Here is a 9933-nt window from a genome sequence, read left to right on the forward strand (position 1 = left end):
ACCCAGCGTTCATTGAATATAATTTACTCTACTAAGTTGCCTTACTTGGCAGTTATCTCCCTGGATGCCCAACAGGCATTTGATCAAATTGAATGGAAGTACATGTTTGCTACTATTCTTGCCCCAAATCCTCCGTTTTGACTAATCATGACAGGTCTCCCCCTTTCTCACTGCACCATGAAACCAGGCAGGGTTGCTGCCTCTCCCCAATGCTCTTTGCGCTGACTCTCGAGCCTCTGGTTGCGGCACATCTCATTGTACCATTGGTCTGTACGCAGATGATATAATCTTGTCTCCAAACCCAGAAAGCTGCCCAAAGCTGTTTATTATATCAAAAAGGGGAGACAGGGATGCTCTTAGATCTTTTAGTGTTAACTGGGGAAAAAGTTTGTTCATGCCCTTCTCTCATGGTCTCGACGCTGGCTTTCTTGGCAATCTACCCTTCAGACTTTCCACTGAACACCTTGTGTATCTCGGGATTAATATCACTACACTGCAAATGCTAACATACAAATTAATTAAATATGATAAGTGAACCAAACTCAGTTTTCATCAACCTGTTATGAACACTAACTTTAAATAAGTAGTAATTTGGGGTTGGAAAACATGCTTAACTTGATTTATCCCAGTTAAGTCAAATTAGAAAGAATAATTTATTGTACCCAGTGTGCTTTGGGCGTTTTATTGGACATGCTCAGACCTGCCTCATCTACTTCGCGCAACCAGAACTTTCCTACACATGTCCACGTCAACCGCATGGTCAACCAGGAGCTCCCTTCAACACCTTAACCTAGCCTACTTGTGTTTAGCACATTGATTTGGTAAGTAAATATTTTACTCTTTTGTAAACCATCGCATTGTCTTGTTGTAGTGTAGTGCTGTGTGCTTGCCAGGGAGGAGTAAACAAAATCAAATTCAAATATCACCACTAGCACAGTAACGTTACCATTTTTTTAAACAAATGTAGACTACAGTTTATGTAGTGTGGGAGAGAAGGTCAGCCGTTTGGCGTTGTTGTGGGTGTGGCGGAGCTTCGGTACCAGGACCACGGTGTTCCGACCCGCACAGGGAAGTTAGTTTCAGCCGGTTCACACCGGACGCCGAAGCGTGCAAAGCGGCTCGCCCTTGAAAATCGCGCGCTAGCCGCAGCCTTCCAGTTCACACCAGATGCTCATTTCTCTGCGCCGGTCGACAAGGCCTCTGCCTGTCAGCTGTGTATGTGTAGCCTGTGTCGTTGTGTGTCGGTGTGTGTGTGTGTGTGTCTGTCGGTGTAGGCTATGTGTACCCTGAACGTATATAGGTCATCTATATACACCTAAGGTGTGTCGGTGTGTGTGTGGGTACCCTTTGTGTATATATGTGTGTCGATGTGTGTGTGTTTTCATCTCTGTCGCGTTCTGTTTAGATAAATAAACACAAATAGGCAACAAACGCACACGGAGAGGGCTATGGTATTTGTCAATCTCTGTGTTTTATTTCGAAAATTGATTTAATTTAGAAAATTGACCGGATTCTCTCGTTGTTTCATGTGTGACTTCCTGCCAAGATTGACGCGATCGCTCACGGCTCGCGCCCAAAACAGACCATACACCGAAACGATCGCTGCAGAGCGCGAGTGATCCCGGCGCCACTGATGTGAACTACACCTAAGGATTCACACAGATTTAACTTATTTTGACAATGTAACGAGAGTCGGGGTCCTTATCTCTGTATTTTCTAAAGGATTTCTCCTTTGCCACTGAATTTAAAGCTCAATATAGGAATACAGTTAACAAGAGTGATATTATAACAACCTGGTGTGTTGATTTATGCGTCTATATTTTGAAATTGTTGCCTTAATTGTGTGTTTTTTCACTGTCCTCCATTCAGGCTGAAGCAGATGGTCAACTGTCCACACTTACCCCGCTCTCAGCAATTAAAGGTATTTACCTAATGCTTTATACAATACAATAATCATTCAATATTTGTATTAGTTCCATGGGTTTGGGTAACAGAAATACATTAATGTTACTACAGTGGGATTATGATAAAACCAATTCCATTGTTAAACGGATCAAGTTAATTTATTCCAATTTTGGACTGTTTAAAATAAATCATTGTACATGGCGGTTTGTGACTGTTCATCGCACACTTCGACTTGACTGTTAAAAAATAATTAATTGTACATCTTTATTTATGACTGTTTAAAAAAATAATTCAAAGCACATTTTTGGTTTGTGACTAAAAAATTCATTGTATATTTCAATTTCACTATTTAAAAAATCTTTCATTTCATTTAAAAATAATTTATTGCACATGTTAGTTTGTCAATGTTAAAATGATTCATTGCAGATTTTAATTTGTGTTTAAAACAATTAATTGTACATTTTAATTTGTGACTATTTAGGAAAAAAAATAAACTTTTTTTTAAAAATAAGTGCTTAATGCTGAAATTATCATGTCTTTTTAGGTCAACCAGAGCAGTGCTCCCTAATGCAGTGGACTTGTAAGTACTGCACATTTTTTGCTGAAAAGAGAGGCTACTTGCTTAAGCATTACCGCTTAAAACATGGATTTCACACTCAGACATCCCCACTCCCATGCCTTCATAAGGAATGCCTCTGCACATTTAAATCTTTTAATGCACTCAAAGTACACCTTTCAACATGGCACACTCAAAAGGATGCAGGCAAAAGTGGAGAAACTGCATTTCACTGTCAGTTGTGCGACTTTGTGGAGCCTTGCACAGAAGCAGACTTCTTTACCCATTTGCGAAGACATCTTAAGCTGAGGCAAATGGTTGCCTGCCCATATCAGGACTGTAACTTTCAGAGTAGTGTTTATTCTACCTTTACTGCACACAAAAGCAAAGAGCATCAGATGCACAACAAGACACCATTAAAACAGGAAATTGTTTCAAAAAATGTAGTTGAAGAACTTCCAAAAAATACGAGTGTTCAGCTAGAGGAGAGTGACCCTGAAGTTGATGATATTGACTGTGAAGTTGCTGAGCAAAATGAAGATGTGGAGGACTTAGACAATCAGTTGGAACACAATGTAGCTGCTCTTTTCCTGAAAATGTCATCAATTCTTAACATCTCTGAAACTGCCCTGCAAGAGGTCATAGATCAGATCAACCAAATTTATTTGTTATCACAGCCATTGCTACATTCTTCTATTCGAAAAATTCTACATACGCATTGTGCAAATGTTGATGATGCTTTAGTGAATGAGATAGCTCAAGTGGTCATTGAGAATAATGTATTCCTCAAATTCACTTCTGATGAGGGATCGTTGTCAACTGCTAACAGGCGAAAATCATACATTTCAAGGGAATTCTCTTTGGTTATGCCAGTTGAATTTGTCCTAGAAAACAAGCAGAATGTTGTGTATGTCCCCATACTAAAAGTGCTGCAAACATTACTGAGCAATAGAGAAATTCTGGAAAAGACCATGTCACATGAGGCAACTTTGTCAGAGAAATACCAATCTTACAGAGATGGTGCCCGCTTCAATGACAGTGCTTTCTTGAATGAGGAAGAATTCAAGATCGCTCTCCAACTGTATATTGATGATTTTGAGGTGGCTAACCCCTTGGGAACCTCCAGAAAAAAGCACAAACAAACTGCCATCTACTGGACACTTGGCAATTTACACCCTAAATATCGCTCGTCTCTTCATTCCATTCAGCTTGCTCTGCTTTGCAAGGCCAATGACATCAAAGACCAGGGTTATGCCAAAATTCTTCACCCTCTTATTCAGGACCTTGTTTTTCTTGAGCAACAAGGCATATATGTTGAACAGTTGGGAGCCACTGTTAAGGACACAGTGTTATTTGTTGCAGCAGACAATCTGGCTGCCCACTCTTTGGGAGGGTTCTTTGAAAGCTTCAGAGTTACCCAAGTTTGTCGATTCTGTATGGCCAAGCGGGAGGAAATGCAGGACAAAGAAGTACGGACAGGCTTATTTCAACAAAGAACAAAAGAAAACCATGACAAACATGTGCAAGAGGTGTCACAGGATTCAAACAGGGCTCAACAATACGGTGTGAAAGGAAGCTGTCCACTTACTGAAAGCTTGCAACATTTTCATGTCGTTGATGGTTACCCTCCAGACATTCTACATGATCTTCTGGAGGGTATTGTTCCAGTAGAGTTGGCTCTGTGCTTAAAGGCACTGATATCGAAGGGAACTATCTCCCTTGAGGCCCTGAATGATGCTATTAAACAGTTCCCATACACATTTGCAGACAGAGCAAATCAACCCCAACTCATTCCAAAGACCTTCTCCTCAAAGTCAACAATTGGAGGAAATGGTCACGAAAATTGGACTCTTCTCCGACTTCTACCATTATAAATTGGTCAACACATTCCAGACGGTGATGAAACCTGGGAGGTTTTAATAACCTTAAAAGATGTGGTGGAATTGGCAATGTCCACAAGCTTTACAGAAGAGTCTTTGTGCTTTCTTGATAGCAAAATCTCTGACCATAGACACTTGTTTCAGAAGGTTTTCCCGGGTGAAAAGCTACGACCAAAGGACCACTACGTTGAGCATTACCCTCAGCTCATTCAAACCTTTGGTCCTCTATCTGATGTGTGGACAATGCGTTTTGAGGGGAAACACAAGTTCTTCAAGAAAGTTGTGCATCACTCTCACAACTTTAAAAACATTCCCCTGACTTTAGCAAACAGACATCAGAAAATGATGGCCTTCCATCTAGCTGCCACAACTTTTTTTAAGCCATCTATTGAAATTCACAAAGTGAAGTCTGTGATGGTTTCCTCATTTCCAGAAAATGTGCAGAACTGGCTCAATCAAAGAAACAACCAGCTGAACACAGTCTTTGTAGCTTCCTCTGTCATCATTGATGGCATCAAGTACAGTTCTGACATGGTCATTTCTGTTGGATCTTGCGCAGGGCTCCCAGAGTTCAGACAAATCTCAAAGATTGTTGTTATAAACACAGATGTAGCATTTGTCTGCAGACTGATGACCTCATGGTATGATGAGCATCTTAGAGTGTATGACCTCTGCAGCAGCCATTTGCCCATCTTCTCAGTCACCCAGTTGTCAGATTTGAATGATGTGTTTCCTCTGTCACTTCACAGAGTTCATGGCAAACAGCTTGTTACACTCAAACGGTACATATTATGCCAAGTGGATTAAACACTGAGATGTTGCATGTCTCAAGGTGATCTCATTTTTTCACAGGAGGTGACATCGAGATGGACCAAAGATTGATGCTCCGAGTTGTCATTGATGAAGATGATATAAGGAAGCTCTTGTCCCCTGCTGAATTGTCACCTTCGCTTAGAAAACAGTGGCCAGAGTTCTTCGACATACCCAATTTCTCAGTGGATGTAGAGTACAGGCTGAGACAGGCAGACCTTTCATTCATGAAAGACCGTCTCCCAATTACTCCATCACAAGACATGAAACATGACATACTTGAGAAGCTTGCCAAAACAATGTACAGTTTCAAGGCGTACCCGAACGATGACGACTTCAGCAGTGTCGCAAAATCACTGATAAGTAAGCACCCCAGTCTCACTGAACCTGGTCCCCAGCCAGGGTGGTATGGCTGAAAAAATAGCATAAAATTCAAGATGGCAAACTATCGTACAAAGCTACGAAAAGCAGGATGTGATGATGTAATGATAAATGGGGGTAAAAGAAGTAAACTTAATCCAGATGGAGAATCATCCAGCAAGAATGTCAAGCGACCAAAAAGAGGTGAAGCCAATTATTTGCCTAATTTACCTGACAGACATGATGAAAGAAGCCTTGAAAATGCCAGGAAGATTGTCATCGAGGAAATGAAGAAAAAAAAACCCAATGCCACTCTAGTCTCGCAAATGATGGACCAAACATTCCCACTGTGCAGAAGGGAGATAGTGACACAGGAGCCTGCTGTGCAGAGCACTGTTGAACGTTGGCCAGCACTTTTCACTGAGAGACAGGTAAGCTACTTGTTCGTTTTGGCCTGCCTTCCCCCATTAAGTTTCCAGCAGATTAAATGTCAGTCAGAACATATCAATGCTGTGAGGTGGAATATTAAAACACATCATCCTCAAAAAATTACTCTTGTACTATATACAAATCAGTAAAATGTTTTCAATGTCAGTATGTGTACTAATGTTATTTGTTTAATAATATAAGTAGTAATGTATTATTCACCATAGTTTCATATGTTAAGCTCTTTAATTTTCTACAGAATTAATTGAATGACAGTCAGTTTAATGTTGCTATCCCTCTCCCTCCTTCCACTCTCCATTTTTTCAGGTCTTTGCTGAGTTTAATCGCGTCGCCAGTAGGAACCTTGAAGGAGACCTTTATGAAGCCCTAGACCAACACACCCCACGCTTTGTGAGCTTTTCAAGTCCAAAAAAGGAACTACAGGACAAAAACTGACAGACTTGATCCAGCACATCAACTGCCTGGTAAGGATTTTGTAATTTACACTCCAGTAATAACGGGTGGTGGCAATGCACCTTAGGCCTGTTTCACATACCATTCACACTGCCTTCCTCTCTGCTGTGTTGCTGCATGCTGCTGTGGAGAGCAAGCGAGACAGATGTACCCTTGGTGACCGTACCAGTGATGTGTACCCATAAATACACTAACTAAATCACTTCAACAATTAAATCATGTTTTTTAAAATCCTTTCACAACACCTATACCAGTTGTTGTGGACTACTCATCTCAACATGTTTTTGTTCAGTTTCAACAGGTTTTTATGTGTCTCTCAGTCTGTCATTCTTCGTAACAAGAAAGTCCAACAGTATGGTAGTTTGCACATTTCAAGTGAGTGCTCAATGAAATGCATGCACAAGGGCATTTTATTTTAAATTTAATTGAAATGTTGTATATATGTTGTATAAAAACAAAGAAAATGTTTACAGGGAAATTGGGATGTGTAAAATTAGGTATTTAAATGTTACCAATTATACTAATAAAACTTAAAGCCCTGTCTCTATTATGAGGCTATGAACTATTAGAGAAAATATAGAAAAGTATATCAACACATACCCCCCACCCCACCCCTCAAAATGCTACGAAGTTCTTAACTTGTATCTATTCTCTCTCTGTATTTTTAGTCGCCAGATGTGACGGCACTTCGCTCTGTTGTCCTCAGAGGCCTTCCTATTGTGCTTGGTGATGACTCCAGTGAGGTCTACAAGACTTGCTTTGTAAGTAACATATTGAAAGAAGAAAGAAACATATTGATCTCAAGTTACTGACAAATCATATTTGATACATTTGATAGTGTTGTCAAATATTTAAAATTACTGCTGTCAAAATTATCGCGTTAGCGGGCGATAATTAATTTTTAGAATTAGTGCCGTTAAAAATTTTCACGCATTTGACGCATGCGCAGAATGACCCGCCCCATACATCCCATAATACCACTCAGAAGTGCAGTGACGCGCAGTGAGCAGAGCGGATGCATGCGTGCGGTGAATGTAAACATGGAGGAAGAGCAGGTTGGCCCTCTGGATGGGGAATTTCAGTTTAAAAAGAATACAGATGGAACAATAAATAAGCAGATAGTAATTTGCAGCTACTGGCTAGAGCACATGTGGCCACATCTGGCCCGCGATTCAATTATATACGGCCCGCGAGATAATTTCACGTGTCTATTATGAATGGCCCGTCGGTAAATAGCACTCCCACCACTCATACTACAAGTCCCACAATGCACTGCGTCAGCTGCCGCGCAACTCGAGAAATTAATCAGCTCGCAGTCACGAAGACGCGAGCTTCTGTCAAACGACAATGTAAACAGGTTTGTCTGTTTAGGCAACTGACTCAGTGCAAAGAAACACAAGTATATGAGGAGGGAGATGAGCTGCAGCTCCACCTGAAACCAGGTAAAAATAAAAATAAGACTGACCCACAGCAGAGAGAGGGAGAGGGAGAGAGATAAAAAAAACTTTTTATGATCATGAATCATAATATTAATGTACACTTATGTGGTGCGCGATTTTTTTTTTTTACTCCAAGTCTGATTTGTGTACTTTTAAATACTTAATTGCTGCATTATTGTAAGTCATGATGAAGAGGACAGACTCTGTCTTGTCAGTGTGCAGTTTAACCTTTTCCTAAAATACTGCTGGTTCTGTGGTGTTACATTTTAAATCTGAAGCCTGCAGTGCACCATAGAAGCTACAGTTGACTTTTCTGTTGAAGTTCTCAGTGTGTTTTGGCCTTAATGTTAAATTGAGCAGGTCAATATGTTCATCTGTACCTGATGGACTGATGGGTTTGTAATATTATTATATGAGCAGACTTTTATGCCAAATGCAGTGCGATTGAGGGGTTGCATGATTAAAGTGTGCGATATCTTGTGTGCAGACAAAAAGCAAGCATTTTCAAATGTAACCCCCACCTGGATATGTGAGTTGAAATATTCTGAGCTGAAATATTCTTGTTTTCCTTTGTTATTGTTGAAGAAAAAAAAAATATTTTAAATCTTATTTATTTTATTGAGGAAAAAGTTGTTGCAGTCTGGCTGTTCAAATTCATATTTCTGAATTAAACATAGACAGTTTAATAAATGTTAATCTTGTTTGGCCCGCGACTTAGACTGTGTTTTAAACTTTGGCCCCTTCTGTGATTGAGTTTGACACCCCTGGGCTAGAGGATGAGTAGAGAAGAGGGCCACATTTAAATGTACACACACACACACACACACACACACACACACACACACACACACACACAGAGACACAGCAGAAGAAACATTTGATTTATATGGTGAAGCTCAAAGCAGGTAGATTTAGCCTGATGTTCTGGTTTTGAATTTTTAATTAGAAAAAAAAAGAGTGGCCCTGTTGTGCTAGTTTGAAGAGGGGGAAAATACTGTCCTGTTACTGAAAGAAAGAAAGAAAGAAAGAAAGAAAAAGTCTTGTTGATTTTGACATATTTTGGGGATAATTTGAATTGCGATTAATTACGATTAATTAATTTTTAAGCTGTAATTAACTCGATTAAAATTTTTAATCGTTTGACAGCCCTATTTAAAATACACTTATTTTCAGTTGATCAGAATCAGGTGGATTCTAATCTCACTCATAAATGATCAGAATCCCTAAATTAGTACATAATGTAATTAAATTAAGGATGTGAATTCCCCAATCTCACACTTCCAGTCTACAGAATTTCCCAAAAGAAGACCAGATTCAAAAGGTAGTTGTGTGTGCTTCTTTTGCAGGATACAGCGAAGGAAGAAGCACTTGCCTCAGTGACAGTTGGGGTGCTGACCGTGGTCAACGAAGATGCTCAGCAGCAGGGTCTAAATGCAGTGCACCTCCAGCCCATTTCCACTGCCATCATACTTGAGGGAAGTACTGTCATGGACAATGTTAGAGACTTTCCCCAGGCAGTCTGCCTCATGTTTGGACTTATGTATGCTCTTCACTTAGATTACCCAAAATGCATGGCGAACACACTCAGATTCATTCAAGCAGTCATGCTTGGATTGGGAAGCAAAACACTCCCTCCAAAACTGCTTAGTTTGAAAAACAAACTACTGGGGTAGGCAAGTTGATACAGTGCAAAAACCTTTTCCCCTCTTCAAAATAGAGTCCCAGATGTCCTAGCGTTACCTGTATAAAAGAAAATTGACTTAAATTTACCCAAACCATTTGGTGTGAGCAACTTAACAAAAAGATTATATTTCATTCTCAATAGGAGACACGGAAATATCAGCAATATTAGTATGTCCACACTGCACAGGCATCTCGCTTCACTTACAGCTCCTGCAAGATAATAATCCCAATAATTTAAAATGCCTATGTAGTGTTGACACACCAATATTATTGTTTTAGTAATATCAATAGTTTCCTGTGTCTCATACCAAGAAAGAATTGTAACCTTTTTTTAAATAAATGTATGTGCTTTTTAAATGTATGTGCTTTTGTACAAGTAATACCAACACATCCAGGACTC

General features: G+C 39.9%; 1 long non-coding RNA gene across 1 annotated transcript; it reads left to right on the plus strand.

Annotated features, from left to right (window-relative positions):
• The first annotated feature begins 1809 nt into the window (after positions 1-1809).
• LOC146306362 (uncharacterized) lies at positions 1810-9569 on the plus strand. Its single transcript, XR_014768952.1, has 3 exons — positions 1810-1921; positions 7118-7172; positions 9197-9569. It is a non-coding gene; the product is annotated as an uncharacterized LOC146306362 (long non-coding RNA).
• Positions 9570-9933: the final 364 nt, after the last annotated feature.

The sequence above is a fragment of the Lutjanus erythropterus genome, chromosome 22 (assembly GCF_056507025.1).
Source record: "Lutjanus erythropterus isolate fLutEry1 chromosome 22, fLutEry1.hap2, whole genome shotgun sequence".
Taxonomy (NCBI): domain Eukaryota; kingdom Metazoa; phylum Chordata; class Actinopteri; order Lutjaniformes; family Lutjanidae; genus Lutjanus; species Lutjanus erythropterus.